The following is a 17,672-nucleotide window of genomic DNA, read 5'->3' on the forward strand; positions in this document are numbered from 1 at the left end:
GTCTTTAAGAGGAGGCTAGATGTACACCTTGCTGGGGTCGTTTGACCCCAGTACTCTTTCCTGTCATGGCAGGGGGTCGGACTTGGTGATCTGCACAGGTTGCTTCCGACCCTACTAACTATGAAACTATAAGCATAGGTACACCAGATCATCCCCAATCAGTAGCTGTTCATAGATTTCATAGTCATTTGCACTGGAAGGGACACTAGAGGATCATGAAGTCCAGCCCCCTGACCCAGGGGCAGGAAGTCAGCAGGGACAATAGGATCCCAGCAAGATAAACATCCAAATGTGTCTTGAAGGTGTTCAAGTGGGTGCTTGAACCGCCTCCAGCGGCAGTCTATTCCAAGCCTTGGGAGCTCAGACAGTGAAGTTCTTTCTTATATCCAGCCTGAATTGGTCACAGTGGAGTTTGTGACCATTCAATCTTGTCATCCCTTGGGGGGCTATGGTGAACAGAGGTTCCCCCCAGATTCTGATGAGTACCCCTGATAAACTTATAGGTGGCCACCAGATCACGCTTTTCCAGGCTGAATAGCCCCATTGTTCTCAGCCTCTTATCATAAGGTCTGTTTTCCTGACCTCTGATCATGCACTTGGCTCTCCTGTGCACTCTCTCAAGTTTCTTCACATCCCTTTTGAATTGTGGAGCCCAAAACTGGACAAGTACTCCAGCTGTGGCCTCACCAAGGCCGAATACTGCAGGAGAATGACATCCCAGGATATGCTTGAGAAGCATCTATGGATGCAACCCAGCATTTTGCTCACTTTACTCACCACAGCATCATACTGAAGGCTTATGTTCATCTTGTGGTCAACCATGCATGAGCCCCGAGTCCCTTTCATCTGTAGTGCTAACCAGTGTAGCACTACTGAGCCTATAAGCATGGTGCAGGTTTTTCCTCCCAAGGTGGAGAACCTTGCATTTTTCCTTGTTGAACAACATCGGGTTCTCGTCCGCCCATTTCATGAGTCTGTCCAGATCTGCCTGGATCACTCCCCTATCTTCAGGTGTGGATGCTTTATCCAAGAGTTTGTTGTTGTTGGCAAATGTGGCCAATCCACTTCTGACACCAATGTTCACATCATTGATGTAGATGTTAAACAGTATAGGCTCTAGGACAGAGCCTTGTGGGACCCCAATGGTCACAGTGCACCAAGACGATTTGGTTCCCGTCAACCACCACAGAGTCCTACCGCAGAGCCAGTTCCCCAGCCAGTGGATCGTGGTGACGTCAAGGCCACAGTTAGCCAGTTTAGCCAAGAGGTGATCGTGGGATACCAGATCGAAGGCTTTTTTTAAAGTTGAGGTATACAATGTCGATCTCTTCCCCCTTGTCCAGGCGATAAGTCACCTGGTCGTAAAAGGAAATGAGATCGGTCAAGCAAGACCTACCCACAACAAACCCTTCCTGGGTATCCCTCAGGATATTCCCTTCAGCTAGTCTGTTAAGGATGGCCTCCTTGATAATCTTTTCCAAGACCTTCCCCAGGATAGAGGTCAGGCTGATGGGCCTGTAGTTTGCTGGATCTACTTCCCTCCCTTTCTTGAAGATAGGCACCACATTGGCCTTCTTCCAATCATCGGGCACTTCACCAGAATGCCAAGAGCTCTCAAAGATCTGTGCCAGGGGCTAAGCTGTGATGCTCACCAGCTCCCTGAGTACCCTTGGGTATAACCCATCAGGGCCGGCTGACTTGAAGGTATCCAGCCTGTCAAGGTGTTCCTTCATGAGGTCAGCTTCAATAGAGGGCAAGGAATCTCCCTCATCTGGGCCTCCCTGACCCATAGTGGGGAAGGCCATCCCATGGAACTGGTGAAAAACTGATGCAAAGTACCCAGTTAGCAAGTTTTCTTTTTCCTGGGTGTCAGTTGTCAGTTGCCCCATCTGGTTTAGCCAGGGTCCAATGTTGCCCTTGCTTTTCCTCCAGCTCCCCACATATCTAAAAAGGAACTCCAACTATCTACAAATATCAAGGACAATAAAAAGTCCTATCACAGTCTTCACTTTCCTGATTTGCTCTCTGCAAGTCTGGACTAAAGCAGAGTATTCCTCCTTGGTGGTGGTTCCAGTCCTCCATCCTTTGTAGGTCTTCCTTTTAAGATGCAGGAGGTCCGCCAGTTCCCTGGAGAGCCAAGGGGGCTGCTTTGCCCTTTTGCTGCCTTTTCTCTAAGATGGGATGGACTTTGCTTGCACATCCAGGATTGCTCCCTTGAGGAGCAACCACTCGTCCTGAACTTCCCTCTCCACTGAGTTGTGGCCTTTTAGGACCTCTCTGATGAGCCTCCTTAGCTTGTCAAAGTCAGCTTTCCTGAAGTCGAGGACTTCTGTATTACTGACTGACTTGCCAGTTTTACGGCAGATGGTAAAGGTGATCAGTTCTTGATCACTGTCACCCAGCTTCCCTTCGATTGTTAGGTTGCTGATTAGGTCATCCCTGGTTGCCAGTACCAGGTTGAGCAGCACTTTACCTCTTGTTGGCCCGTAGACTTCCTGCATCAGACAGAGGTCATCCACACATGAGAGAAAGCTTTGCAACCACTCAGATTTGGCTGAGCGCTCCTCCCATGAGATGTCTGGGTAGTTAAAGTCTCCCATGGCAACCATACATTGGGATTGTGTGGCCTCAGCCAATTCCCTGGTGAACTCCTGGTCGAGATCTTGACTCTGGGTAGGGGGTCTGTAGTAGACCCCCTCCATAGTATCCCCTGTGCCGTGTTCCCCACAGATTTTAACCCAGAGGGTCTCGAGTCATCCACTGTGGGTGCCAGTGGCAGCCTGCAGGGACGCATAGCTTTCCTTGACATAGAGAACTATGCCCATGCCCCTTTTATCCACTTGATCCCTCCTGTACAGGGTATCTATACCCATGATCCAGTCATGGGTGGAGTCCCACCAGGTCTCCATTAGGCCAATGACATCGTAGTTATTTGCATTTAGCAGTCCAACCTCATCTTGAATACCTCCAGTGATAGAGAAACTCCTTTTTTCTCTATTGCCCTCCAATCTCTCTTAAAGTTCTAACCCCTTATTAATAACGTTTAGGGCATAAAATAATGTGCAGTGTTGCACATTTTGTGTCCTAATAGGCCAAAAATGCCTAATAATCTGCTTTAGCATGTACTGTAAGTATATTAATATTAATTTATATCTTTTGCAAATTAATATAGATTTGCTGACTTGTACATGGGCAATACATAAATACATACATAAAAGTTTAATGCATGCAGCTACCAACAGCGTGTGTGTTGACCCATTTTTAATGTTTCATTATTTATGCTTCAGAGACCTTTAAAATATTTGTGTTGACATGATGAGGAGGGAAAAACAGAAGGAAGAAAGATGACACAAGCAGAACAAAATCCAGAGCTTGGCCACTTACAAGAACTAAACCAGGAACTGTTGGCTCTGGAAGCCTCTGTTGCTTGAGCTAGAGTAGGCCCTTTTACAGGGAAGCATTAACAGATTCATAAAACATTATTATATGCAGCATCAGTGGTTGACAGTGATCACGCTAGGTTAATGTAGATTTCACATTCCCTTGGCTGGAGAAGCTTATCCTGAGCCTCAGAGTTCTGACGCAGTTCAAATTCTTGATTTGGCCACCACTTAGTAACAAATCTCATTGATAGAGGTTGAAACTTCTGCATCCAAAAGCATGAGCCTCTTCTGCCTACGACAAAATTTCAGGTCTTTCAGCTCAAATGTAATAGCAGACTTCTAAACCTTTTCACGTGGCCAAGTCACCAGTCAGAGACAAAAGTGGATGCTGCAGTAATGTGCTTACAAAACAGAATGCTGTAAGTACCACATATAGGAAATTTAACATGAAACAGCATCACATCAGGAATAGGTGCTATAAGCTAAATCCTGCTCTGGTATGAGCATTTAGATGGGAGTTTAGAAAAGGATGGTAGAAAGTATAAATTATTGAAATCAATAGAAAGACAACACATTGACTTCACTGGACATACAACCAGGACCAGAAATTATAATGTGGGTGGGCAGCATTCTAACATGGTACACAAGTCAGTGTGCCTGTATTGCAATATGCCTAAAAGAACATGGCTGCCCCACAATCCAAAAGCAAGTAAGCAGCAATACACATTATCTGGTGGTCATTAGCTCAAGCATCTTGTTCCTGCAGAGATGCAGTTCAGCAGCACACTGTTTAACAATCCAGTGGAAGGAATCTTGTCCTGTAAAATGTCTCTTGCATTAGAAATGTATTCATCTATGCACCCTACACCTCTGTGTAGACTTTTTTCTCTAAAGACTGGATTTATATTTATGTCTCTAGCAGCCTGTCTGCCATACAGATGTAGAAAATGAATACCAAATGCAAAATCTTCAGACTTGCCATTGGCTCACTTCTGGCTGGGACACAAATATGTTGATGGGAACCAATATATAGAGGGCAAAGAATCTACAGTGATAGCCTCCTTGAATGAGTTTGCAGGATCCCATTGTACCCTTTACCTTGTTTTCACTAAAAAGAGCCTAAGGTGGGCAACAATGCCCCAAAGAGTGACTATAAAGGCAGCTTGGCTGAGGGAACTGGGGCCTGATCCAGTTCATATTGAAATCAATGCAATTTCAATGAGCTTAATGGCAATTAGATTGGGTGAATCCCCTAGACATCCTCCCCTGGATTCTTTCAGAGTCTGACTGCAGATTGCAGCTGCCTTCATCTCATGGGAGCTGGAGATGCAAATGCCTGGAACTGCATATATGCAGATGTTTGACTTTTTATTATTGGCTTTCTGTAACGTGCAATAACAGTTATTTTTATGCCCACAGAAATTGAATACAGAGAACATCCAGCAGAATTTTTTTTAAACCTAGTCTTATTTTTCCAGATTATGAAATATTGAGTGTAGCTCGAGTTTCTAAATAAATAAATACCTTTATTAACAATGAAAATACATTGCTTTTTTCCATACCTTTCCCAATCAAAGCTATTTTTAGTTAGCTGTGTGCTCTGAAAATATTTTAAAATGTAAAGCTATTCCATGCTAGTATATATTAAAATACTTCTCGATGAAACATTTTAAGTCCTTGCATTTAGGTATGTGTTGAAGTCTTCAGTATTACATTAGACTTTTCTGTCAAAGGATCCTTTCTGGAGCAGGTGAGGGGAAAAAGGAATTTTTTTTTTTTTTATTAAAAGTACAGGTTTAATACTACTTCAGAAACAGATCCAGTGAAAATACTATTACTGCCCAAAAAGAGAGATTGATATTTAAGTGTCAACCTGGTAGGAAAATCCCTCTTTAAAAAGATATTCTTTTGCTTTAGAAATGTGCAGATTATACAGTTCCAAATAGCACTTAAAATAAAAGTGTTGTATGGTTTGCAACAAATAAGTGACACATTTTCTTCTCCAGGCATGATTTATCCCTTTAATGTTTTATTATTATTTCTGAGAAACTCATATAGAACTCTATTAATTAAAACTCATCCCAACACTTTGGCTCCATAAGATTTAGGAATTATTGGGATTTTATCTCATTAGTGCATTTATTGTAGTGCTTGTCCTTTTAATTAAGCATTAAGTGCCTCCAAGGTGAGCTTTATCATCCCATAATGCATTTGGCTCCCACTACTTGTCAAATATACATTATGGGATGACAGCTACTTTGGAGAGACCTTAACTGTTGTATCAGTGAAGTTTGTTTTTTTTTCTCTCTCTTCCTCCTCTTTTTTTTGACTCCTGTATTTTTTAAATTTTTATTATTGTTGGTGATGATGTTATGATTTTATTTCTTGCCTTGAAGTGTTCAAAATATTTAGGATTTTTTTAAAATTGGAAAGTGCGTATAAATTTAAAACAATGCCTTTAACATTATCCCCGAAAATTAAGAAAGCCGTTTTCAGAGTATTTATGCGAATCCCTTTCCATACATTTTTTATTTTTAGAGATCAGGGAAAGCCTGATTCAAAGCTCTGAGTGTTTCCATTAGCCACTGTGATCAGATAGGTCCAAAAGGAATTGAACTGAGAGCTGGTGATTCTGGTATTTCTCATTAATTTATGGAAGAGGCACAGTATGGCCTGGGTAATCTTCTCACACCCCCTGTGCCACACCTCTTTCTTTTCACACACAGATTACGTGCTTGTAAAGAGTTGTTCAGGAATGGTGGTTCATTCATTATGCATCTCTCGTTCAGTCCCAGCACTATGTCACTTGAAACAGAGGTAGAGGGCATTACTTGGGGTCTACTCAAATCATGGCTGATTTCATGGGCAGATTTTGGGACCAGCCACCATTTTCATGGTTTCTTTCACAGTGGGTCCCCCCATGCCTCTGATTGGCATAGGGACCCTGGTAATCCTGCCCCTCCCTGCAGCTTGGCAGATGGCCTGAAACTTCATCTTAATTACCCTGGTTAAGCTTGTGGAAGCAATTAATCCACGCATTATTAACCAGTCTAAGCATTCAGTTAAACTTTAAAATAGGGGTTGGCAACCCCCAGTGTCCATGTTCTCCAGACCCTGGTGCAGCTGCTTGCAGTCTCTCTGCCACCTGATGCAAGTATCTGGGCTTGGTGACAATGGCCTGCCCAGAGCTCAGGCCAGCTGTGGCAGGCAGCAGTGAGGCTGCAAGTGGATGCATCAGGGTCCACAGAGCCCTAGCTTAGCTTCTTGCTGGCAGTGAGTACACACACACTTCAGGGCAGATGGCCACCTCTCACTTGTTCCCTCTCACCCCCTTTTCACTCCCCCCCCCCCACTTCCTTCCTGCCCTTTTCTCGGCTTCCTGGTAAGTTTTTAGGTGTTTTAGTTCAAAAGTGCACCACTGCTTTTTCTCGGCGCTTGATGCACATTTCGCAATCTATACAAATGCATGCAACATAGTCTTGGGCATGTCAGCTCATGTGTGGAGCAGGCTGGATTAATCCTGTCTGCTCCAGGTGGGTTGGAGAAGACAAATGTATGTGTATATATGCCCAAAGACACTGACTTAACTAAACAGGCATCAGGTTCAAAGGTGTTTATCATTTTTGCAGCTCTTTTTTTTTCCTTACTTTGTTTCTGACAGATCTGAAGGCTAAACTTTTCCTACCAGCATGTTTTCGTCTCTTCCTTTCAAGTTTTCATTAGCTGTGTGCACAATTCCTGGCTACAGAACAAGAAACACTGCTAAGAAATCAGCTTCCTAGAATATCTTCTTGGTTAGTATCAGTGGTGCATATATACTTTTAGGCCCAAATCCTAAACCCAGATGCAATAGCCAGGATGAGTATATGACTGATGCATGAGAGAGCCCTTTCCACTACAGAGAAGCTGGAGAGCTATTGTGTTAGGGGCTATTTAATTCTACTGCTAGAAATGCCTTCATTGGCCTTTATCGAGCATCCTGATGTAACAAGGCCCTGTTGCTAGGGTCTCAGGGGAGTTTGAACAGCCCCACACCCCAGAAGCACCTCTGCCCACCCACCCCTGACCTGGGAGAACTCACCGGAGGCTGGGGAACAAGATCTTGTGATGTAGTTAGTCCCTCAGCAAAGGAATTGACACAGGTGTGGGGAGTGAAAGAGGGTTAGCCACATGAGTCCAAGGATAAAAGACAGTGAAAGCAGCTTCAAGGGGCTGCACCTGGCCAAGGAGCAGGCTGTTTGGAGTAACCAGGAGCTAAGCAGCTACCAGGAGAGCCTGGAGCAGGGCTCTTCTCTGTTTGTTTGTTTGCTTGCTTGCTTATTTGCTTTGTTGCACAAGCCTGCAGGCTCTGCAAAGCCTCTGAAAGATAAGAGGCAATCAGGAGGTAAAGCCTGGAAGAACCATGACAGCTAAGCGCCAACTTATTTGTTTAACTTCTTTTGTTTGTTTTGCATTGCTACCAAGCCTGGGTGGCCTCTGAGTATTATCTACTAGACTGGCTGCAGCAGAAGCAAGAGCCCTGAACAGTGGGTCCTTAGCCAAAGCCAGCAACAAAAGTAAAACTGGTCAGTTCAACTAGTGTGACCAAACATACCTTGCTGTGATCTGCCCAGACTCTGCCCATAGCAGCCTACATCTTGGAAGAGGAAAGGAGAGGAGGTATGTGCAGCTGTAGTTCATCTGTAAAGCTTTGGGCTAAGTACAGACAGTCAAAAAGCCTGAGGCTGAATCAATTCAGTCTTTGCAGATTAGTCTAAACTGCAGAGATTAAACTGACTAACAAGTGAATAGACATTCATTTTTGATTTGGGAAATGCAGCCACATGCCTGCAATGGCTCAGACCAGAAGCTGGGGGGCGGGGAGGTGCTAGAACATGTCTTTCTGGCATGTAGCATCTTCCTGCTGCCCCCAAGGTCTCTGAGATGTGCATTCCAGAATCACAGCAGCAGGACTCTGCAGGTTGCTCATCACTGCCTCTTCCTGCTTCTAGGTGCCTCTGGGATTTGTAGTCCACAGTCGCAACCAACAGTAAGTTTAGCAAAGCAGGGCAGCTCTATTCTAAAGGGGGGGGGGTGTTAACCTCCCTCCCTGGCCCCAGACCCCAGCCAGTCCCTTCCTCCTCCTCCCCCCCACCAACCTTTCTCTGCTGGAGCAGGCAGCCCAGGACTGTAAAGCATGCTGGGATTCTGGGGGACTATGATTTATCTTGAACCAGAAAGGAAGGGGTATGGGACCCAAATCAGTTGAGTCTGATACTACATTCAACCAGGTTTATCTTAAACCAGTTTCAGTTATTTTGAAACTGGTTTGTATGCACTGAACTCTTGTTTTGTTACAGGTTTAAACCAGTTTCTGATTACCTAAACTGACTTATGTGTAACTCCTGTCCCTAGCTGTGCTATTGAGATGTGTGTGGTGTTTTCATTGGTGTTCATGAGAGTCAAAGATTCTCATGGTGCTAACTGCATCCTGAAGCCCTGCTCTATGGCCTTAAAATAGGAATGTTGTTTGCTGCTTTGGTTTCAAGACATGCTGGACCTTTGCCCAGCAGGATGCAGAAGTTCTTCAAGTCATGAAGGCAGAGGCCATGGAGTTGAGACAGACTATGTCCAAGATTAGTCTTCCTGTTCTTACAATGGCATTATTTTAGTATCTACTATAAATACTGCACCCAGACTTCCACTTACAGGAGAAGACCAAATCCAATATTCAAAGAGCTGGATAAGACCAGTTGAGTGCCTTTGTAGCCAGCCACATTCTTTATTTTTATCCCAGAGATTAGCGACAAGGTGTGCCCCCTGGACTGATTTCTCCTTTCCCTTGCACGTAACAGGAATGAAATCTACATGAATTTTGTGGAACAATGAAGGTACAAAAGTGCTGTGAGCAAAAGTTCTTGCCATTCTCTATCTGGATATTTGTGTTCCTAGAGTGTTCATGGTGCATCTCAGATTGCCTGCAACAAAGTGCATTTCCCCAACTTTTAGCTTTTTTTCCTGAGTAGCCAATCTTAGCACTGTCCTCTGCAAGAATGATGGGATTACTCAGCTAGAGATATTGCAATTGCACTATGTATGTGGTAGAGGTTCAGGTGTACAGACTCACCCTATTCTATTTAAAGAGATTATCAACTCTGAATATAATCTAAAGAAAAGTTACCCTGCCCTGCTTCAGTAATGGAAAGTCACCTATTTTTTTCCAACAAATTAAAAGAAAAGGCTTTTTATTGTATGAGAAATACAAACCAGCATTCCAGCAAGGGGACAAGGTAATCACCTTTTGATCCCAAATATGGGTGCTCAAGTTTGTAAATTTAATAAAAAAGATAAAAATGTGGCAGTGTTTATATCAGACGCAATAAACTCTGATTAGATCTAGCTGGGTTTGTATTGAAGTCTCTTTGGGTAGCACAAAGGTGAGGGCTTTGTGCAAGGTAATAGCTTAAGACAAATGTAAAAGTGTGAGCTGGTTGAAGAACCTTTCCAGAGCTCAGATTGTTTAGGAAATTAAAATAATCAGTATGGCTTTTGTCATTGTCCTGTTGTGTGCTTAACTGTCCATCCCCCTCTATCATTCATTTGTCTTCTGTGTGAAGAAACTGTTCTTTCTGTAGCAAATGGACTGTGTGCTCACAGGCAGTGAATGTCTCATCACCTCACTTTTATTAACCTGTAAAACAGGGTCCAGAGCTGTGGTACCATCCAAAGATGAGCTTTCTGATTGTCCACTGCTTCACATGCTATGCATTCATTTATACCTATGCAAGATGAATGTGAAAAGCTATTGCCTGCCCCCAATTAATAATTTATGCTAGTTGTTTGCTCTTAGTTTAAATTGGTGTACAGTCTCATGAGTTCCAGTAAGTATCTAGACCTTGGTATGCTTACATGTTCTTTTGAATCATGAACAGAGCAGCTGGTTATCTCAAATAAGCACACTTTTTTTTGGAGCCTGGACAAAACCAAAATAATAATGATTTGTCTTCATATTGTACACTTCCTCAAAGGGTTTTGAAATTCTAATTGCAGTGTTTTTTCAAACTGTGTTCAGCAGAACCCTGGGATTCTGTGATACGTCATCAGGAGGTCTGCAGAAAGAATGGGGGTAATGATAGAACAGGCCAGGAGGTGCCACCATTGCGAGATGGGGCTGCTTGGCTTTGTATCAGCTCACACAAGCCCTGAAGCCAGGGTTCTGTAACAAAAGAAGTGGTAAGAAAATGTTCCATGATGTTAGGACGTTTGAAAATCTATTTTAAACAAATTGGTCCTAAATAAATGCTTGTCAAAGCATTAGATGTATGGTTACCATTTTACAGGAGGCTTAATTGAAACTAGACTTTAAAAAGCAGATTTTCCTAAATTTGGAAATAGGGTCATGTGCTAAAGCAAGGTGCGATGATAGTGTATTCTTAATCAGTACATCTATTCACTACATTGGTACAGGAAAACATACTATATACATATACAAATGGACACCTACAGATTTAAATGGACACTTGCACACACACAATCACTGTAATTATATCAACAATTTGCCCTCCTTTCCCCCCAGGTCATCAAAACACTTAAGTCCATCCCTGTGCTCATACTTGAGCACGAGCTACAAGTCAGATGTGTTAGGTTCTGAATACAGGAACTCTGCACAATCAGAAACCACGTGCTCAGTTGCATATGCTTTATTGTGAATGACCATGGGAACCAATTTCCCTTTTAACATGTGCTTCTGAGCAACTTTTACAATAACTCATTGACAAGAGTTCTGATGCTGGGAGCCTCAAAACTAGCCCTTTGCTGGGACCATTAAGCAATACTGTTGTATTTTTTCTATATTGCCTCATTTTGGTAGGTCCCTATACATAATTTTTTACTGCATGTCTACTCTCTCTGCTGAGGTGGAAGCATGACAGGAGACATGCAAAGGATGGATGTATCAGGAGGTGGAGAGTAGGTACACCCATATAATGCTGAACACTAGGGCTGTGTGAAGCTTTGGGTGCTGCTTTGATTCAGAGGAGATTCAGCCCAATTCAGTGGCTGAATCTCTGAATCAGGGGACCAGTTAAAAGATCTGAATCAATTTGAAGCTCTCCAAATAGATTCGGAAAAGATTGAGAGAGCTTCGGTGATTCAGGCAGTCCCTGCACCCTCCATGCTTGTAAGTAGGGGGCAAGGGAGAGAGGGAGGGGGGAGGGGACCATGGGGGGGATCGCTGCCAGGTCCTATTCACTACCCTCTCCCCCAGCCCCCCTGTGACTGCCCCACTTGGCCTGGTGCCTTAAAAACAGTCCCCTACATACCAGCTGCTGTCCAATTGGAGGGGTGATACATGCTGCCCCACACTTCAGGGAGAGCTCTGCTACAAGCCCCCTGATCCCTTCCTGCTCCATCAGCCCCAGCTCCGGTCCTTTAAAAAAAACAAAACAAAAAAACCTGACTCAACTGCTGCATTAGCCTTGGGGCTTCTGGGGGCCCATGCAGAGCCTCCCACATGGCATGGGGCAGTGGAGGACAATGGAGATTGTGCCCCTTGCTGGGCAGGAGCCAGTGAGTGGGGGCTTTTTTTGTGGGGGGGAGCTGAGATGGGTGGGGCAGCCATGGTTGGGGCTGGCAGAGCAGGCAGGAGTTGGGAGGGGGGAGGCTTGTGGCAGAGCCCAATTGAGTGGGGGTTTTGGGGGTTTTTTTCAAAGAGCCGGGAGCTGGGGTGGGTGGGGCAGCCATTGCTGGGGTTGGGAAAGCAGGTGGGGAATGGGGCTTGTATGATTTGGAGATTCGGCTGATTCGGCAGCAGCTGAATCTCTAAATCAGATTTAGCTAAATCGATTTGGAACAGTGAATCAAATCGCTGTCCCCCAAATCAGCTGAATCTGAGTCCAAAGTGAATACTAGCCACTTTGCACAGGCCTACTGAACACTACGGAAGTTCTGGCCTTTGATATAGTCTATCCATAAATGACTAGTGCCTCCTGATCTTGGGGGTCCCCCAGAGGCGGATTGCCAACCGGGGGGGATGTCCCCCAGCGGCCAATTGCCACCACTGGCACAGACTGAAAGTGCCAGCAGCACTTCTCTCAGTGCCCCCACATTCTCAGGTGGGCACCAGTTATTGCATCCCACTCCCTAGCCAGTAGTGGCCAATCTCAGAGGGAGCACGTGTCCCCGCCATTCTTCCCCATATGGGTTGCCTTCAGGGAATCTACCTTCAGTAGGAGCACTGGAATTTATGCTGCACAGTAAACTGAATACAGCATTCACTCAGTTCTAAGCAGATTATGTTTTAAATGGAAAAAAATAATTACAAAACAAAACAAAACATACTGGAAGGGAAGAATCCTCCTTGTCTGCATCACAGTGAAAACGATTAGCACAATAAAAAGTGAGTCAGAAAGTCATTCGTAAAGGACAGGATATTACAATCAGTAAGGGAGGGGGGAAAGTCCATTAATCTGTTTGCCTGCTAGTCTGAAGATGTGTGCCAAATGGTTCCTCAGCATTTTGGGCATCTTCCAGCACAGATATTCACCAGTCAAAAGACAGATTCTTCTTTTCCTACCTACAGACCTCCAGTGTCTGTAAAAAGTAGATGGTGGATGAAAACACCATGTAAGTCTTGTGGCAGAGAGGGGAAAAAAGAACATTTTAAAAATAATCTTTTAAATACAGGATCTGATGGAACATCCCTTTTGTGAGTAAACTATATACAGATTAAAAAAAGGGAGGGGAGAGGGAAGTTTCCCATTCCCTTTTTACAGGCTTCCCCGTGGGAAGGAACAGATCCATTCTACATTTGCTATGTAGGAATTATTTATGTTTGCATTGCAGTTGTTAATAGTGGGCAAGACCAAAATTAAGGTCTTATTGCAGTAGGTGTTGTACATACATATAGTAACAGATTTCTCTTTTCTTAAGAGTTTACTGTCTAAGTAGCCAAGACAGGGTAAGATTAAGGAAGTATTCGCTCCATTTTACAGACAGAGAACAGAGGCCTCTACAAACCACTTGTCCAAGGTCATATGGTAGGGACAGGGACTGAATCCATCTATCATGAGGTCTGATCTGGGGCTTATGCCACGAGACCACTACAAAATACACAGTAAAGTCAAATGCACATGACTTAACTTGTGGTATCTGTATATATGCCATTTGGGCACAGTCTGACAGACCTACGTTATTCATATGTGGAAATAATCCCATTGCCTAAAATGGGCATTTTGCAAGTGTTCAAGCATCAGACTTTGACCTTAGACACTGAACTCTTCATTACTTGCTTTACAGTTGGCTGCACTGGAATTCTTCCCCAAAACAGTGTGCGAAAACTAAGCATATTATATACTACAACCACTTTAAAACAGATAATTCTTGAAAAGCCAGCACAGAAATATGTGCCCTTACAGGTACTAACAACAAACAGTTCTGAAATTAAATATTCTTGGTCCCTTTTAGGAGAGAAATTTTCCTAGTTGGGTAATCAAAGTAATGCATTCTTTACAGTCTTATTTCTAAAGCTATATAAAATTAACTCCTGCTTAATGTATTGTAGATGATAAGCAGGAATCCTGGTTTTCTCTGATTTAAAAAAAAAATCCCCAATTTTCAGTTAAAAAAGTAACCCCAAGTCCAGTTTTCCATTATTTAAGTGACACACCACTAATATATAGATGTGTATATATAGTGATGTTTCATTTAAATAATGGAAAAATGTGGATTTGTGGTTATTTTTTTAACCAAAAATTTGCGATTTTTTGAAATCAGAGAAAACCAGGATCTCTGATTTTAAGTAGGCAGAATTAATGGCAAACATTATTTTCTCATTATTTTGAGGGTTATTTGGCCAAATGCTAAGTTAGCTCTTGCTCCCCTGAAATCAACAGTGAAACACTGATTTGTGTCATATGAAGATCTAGCCCACAGTAGTTTGACTGTAATCCACACTTAGTATTCCACTGTGGTTCAGAAAGCTATATATGAAGAATGAATTTGGGGAAGGATGTACAAAGACATTTCAGGTTATATATAATTGATAATAATCTGAAATCTATTCTTTTCCTTCTGTGTACAGGCCAGGAGTGGTCTGGCCAGCATGGATAGCTACTCCAGAGGATTTGCTCAGTCCCTGGGAAAGTATATCCTAGAAGGACTGACAGGGGAAGCCAACAGAGATCCATAGAGCATATCTTGGTACCAGGGAAGATCCTAATCCTACTTCATCCATTGGAACACACTTCTCACTGTTGAAGCTGTGCCTCCAGTGCGTACTGCAATGGAACTGGTGCAACCCAGCAGTGATAACCACCAGGAAGAACTGCTGATATGTAAACCTGCCCCCAGACTACATTGAGATTAGTCTGGGATTCACTGTGGAAACATCCCGTCCCTTCTTTAAAAACTGGCAAGAACAGTGTTACAAGTTATAATTAGGGCTGGTCTTGAAACAAGTGCTTTTCCCACACCCCAAGGAAGATGCCCAGCTTTGCAGTAAGACCTGAATTCTGTGAAGGATCAAGTCATATTTAGAGAGCACTCCAATATTTCTCAACTAATAGCTAACACGGATCTTTTGGATCTTTTCAAGGGTGACACATGTCAGGGCTACCAGTTAGTCAGACCCAGCCAGGCCAAGCTCTTGAGCTTCCACACCTGACCTTGATCCTGAACTAATGCCACTGCTACAGTGCTCTGTAACTGGACTGGCTGCTGAGAGTGCCACTCAACCCTTTAAGCACAGCTGCAGTTTCAAGCTACAGCAGAGGTGGACAAAATGTGGCCTGCCAGGCCAGTCTATCCAGCCTGTGGGACCCCTAAAAAATTTAGAAAATGAATATTGATCTCCCCCTGGCTGCCTGTCATGTGCCCCTTGATGGCTTGCCGAAACTCAGTAAGCGGCCCTCTGCCCGAAATAATTGGCTGCCCCTGAGCTACAGGCATGCCTTGACAACAGCCTTGACAACAGGCTCGGTATGCTTCGGCAAGTTCTCTTGGCTCTGTACTCAGCTTTGTTTTTTCCTGACCCTGATCTTGGATCTTCCCTGGAACTCGGCACTTACCAATGATTTGGAAGATATTGCTGCCTTTATCTGAGAGAATCTGAACCTGCCTCTTTGACGAGTCAGGGAAGGGTCCTAATCACCAAGCTCTGAAGTCCTGTGGGGTGGCAGTGGGAGTGCTCTGTCTCTTCTGTTGATCTTGTTCCATTTTGTATGAATAATAAACCATTCATTGGAACAGAACCCAAGTATCCCTGTATTAGGTGGTCATTCACACTGGGGAGATTGGGGGGGGGGGAGTTCCCTCCCCTCCCCTTCCCTCTGGCTCAGTGACTATACAAATATATATATTAACTGCATTCAGGATCTGAATGCAAATCACATCCAGAGTGACCTAATCATTGCCTTTCTCTGGCAGTCTTGTGAATCTGGCCTGTCATTTCATTTTGCTTTTCCAACAAGCGTCTACATACAAAATCAAAAAGTTTTGTTTGGGGTCAAATAGAACACTTAATGCTGAATGAAACAAAATCTTGTGGGTTTTTTTTCTTTTCAGTAAGAAAAACTGAAACATTTTAAAATTGGGTCTACTTGAACCCTTTTTTAGTTGTTCAACTTTTGGTTTCTCTGCTGAATTTCAGGGGTGAGTTGTGGCACAATGGCTAGAGCTGTATGAAACAATTAGCATGGTCAGTCCCAGATTAGTAATGTGGCTTCTCAAGCTGATCAAAACTTGAAATTTTTATTCAACAAAAATGCCAACATTTTTAAATGCTTTCTGAAACCAGAATTTTTTTTAAAAGGCTATTTAGGGGCACTGTTTTGATTCAAACTTTATTTATGGATTTAATTATGTTCTATATTTATTTTTATGTTTGTATTTTTATTAAATTAAAATAACTTTTAAAACAAATAGTAATGTCAAAGGAAAATTAATTGAAACTTTGTTTCCTTTTTTATCCCTTATTGACATGCTTCATTTTCATTATTATTCAAACTTTTGTTAAAATAGGTACATCTCAAAGGGATATTTGATTTCAGGGAATCTGTTATTAAGAGAGAAACATTACAGTATTAGCCAATTGCCCATCAAGAATGACAGGAGGGGGGGCAGGAATGGAGTGCTGCCACCCACTACCCGCCACCCCACATCATCGCTGCCTCTCAGGAGTGGAGGGAGTAGGAAGCTTGCCCTGCTGTGCCCCCTCTGAGAGCAGTCTGTGCCACTGCCATCTCCAGCACCACTGGTCTTGCCCTTCCCCCCCACCCCCCAGCACTGCTCCTTGGAGGTGGCATAGCATTGGTACTGGCCTCGGCCCCCTGCTCTGTCCCCTTCATCCCTGCCATCATGGCAGTGCTCTGCTGCCTCCGAGGAGCAGGGCTGGTGGAGGGGGGTAAGGCCAGCAGTGTTGGCCTTGCCCGCCCCCCCTCCACTCTATCTCCACTGTCTTGGCAGCCCTCTGCACTCTGGTTGTTTCACTAAGCAATCAGAGTGCTCCAAGAGCATTATGGAAAGACAGACAGACAGACCAAGCCCTTTATTATATAAGAATACATATATATATAAGCTTGTAAAAATTTTTATATATATATATATATATATAAAAATTTTACAAGCTTTCATCTTTGTGAAAACCTAGGTTTCAGGGCTAAGGCACATTAATTGGCCAGGGTGGAGAAACTGGTATCTAATTCATCTAGTTACTTTCAAGATGTTTAAATGATAGCTTGGTATGTATTTATCACCAGGGATCCTGGTTTTCCCTCATAAAAAAATTGCAAATTCTCTGATTAAAAAATCACTGATTCTCTAACAAAAACCTTAAAATCCATGATTAAAATTAAAGGTTCCCCACAGCACCTCCTACCCCTGGCCCTGCTGTGCCCCTCACTCCCTTCCAGAATCCGTTGGTCTTGCTTGACCCTCTCACTCCCCCACCCCAAACTCCCCCAGCTCTGCTGGTGCCTGTTACCCCCCAGCCACAGAGCCTGCTCCTTCAGCCCTGCTGGAGGAGGCCCTCACCTGCCAGGGCTACAGAGCCAGGGACCTGGGTCTGCTACCCCCTGCCCCTGGAAAGAGGTGGGTGGCTGCTGCAGTGGAGTAGTGCATGGCTCCCCCCTGCTGTCTGCTATGGGATTGGGTGGAGAGTAAGGGCAGCAACCTGCCATTGAGGTAAAAAAACTCTCTCTCGGTTCGTTTTCTTTGGAGGCTCATTGAATAACAAATCCTTAGGCACACATTGTTGGTGAGACAAAAGGTATATATTTGCAAATAGGGTCAGAGGGAGAAGACAAAAGATCAAAA

This window comes from Crocodylus porosus, unplaced genomic scaffold, assembly GCF_001723895.1.
Source record: "Crocodylus porosus isolate Cpor-Errol unplaced genomic scaffold, CroPor_comp1, whole genome shotgun sequence".
NCBI lineage: Eukaryota > Metazoa > Chordata > Crocodylia > Crocodylidae > Crocodylus > Crocodylus porosus.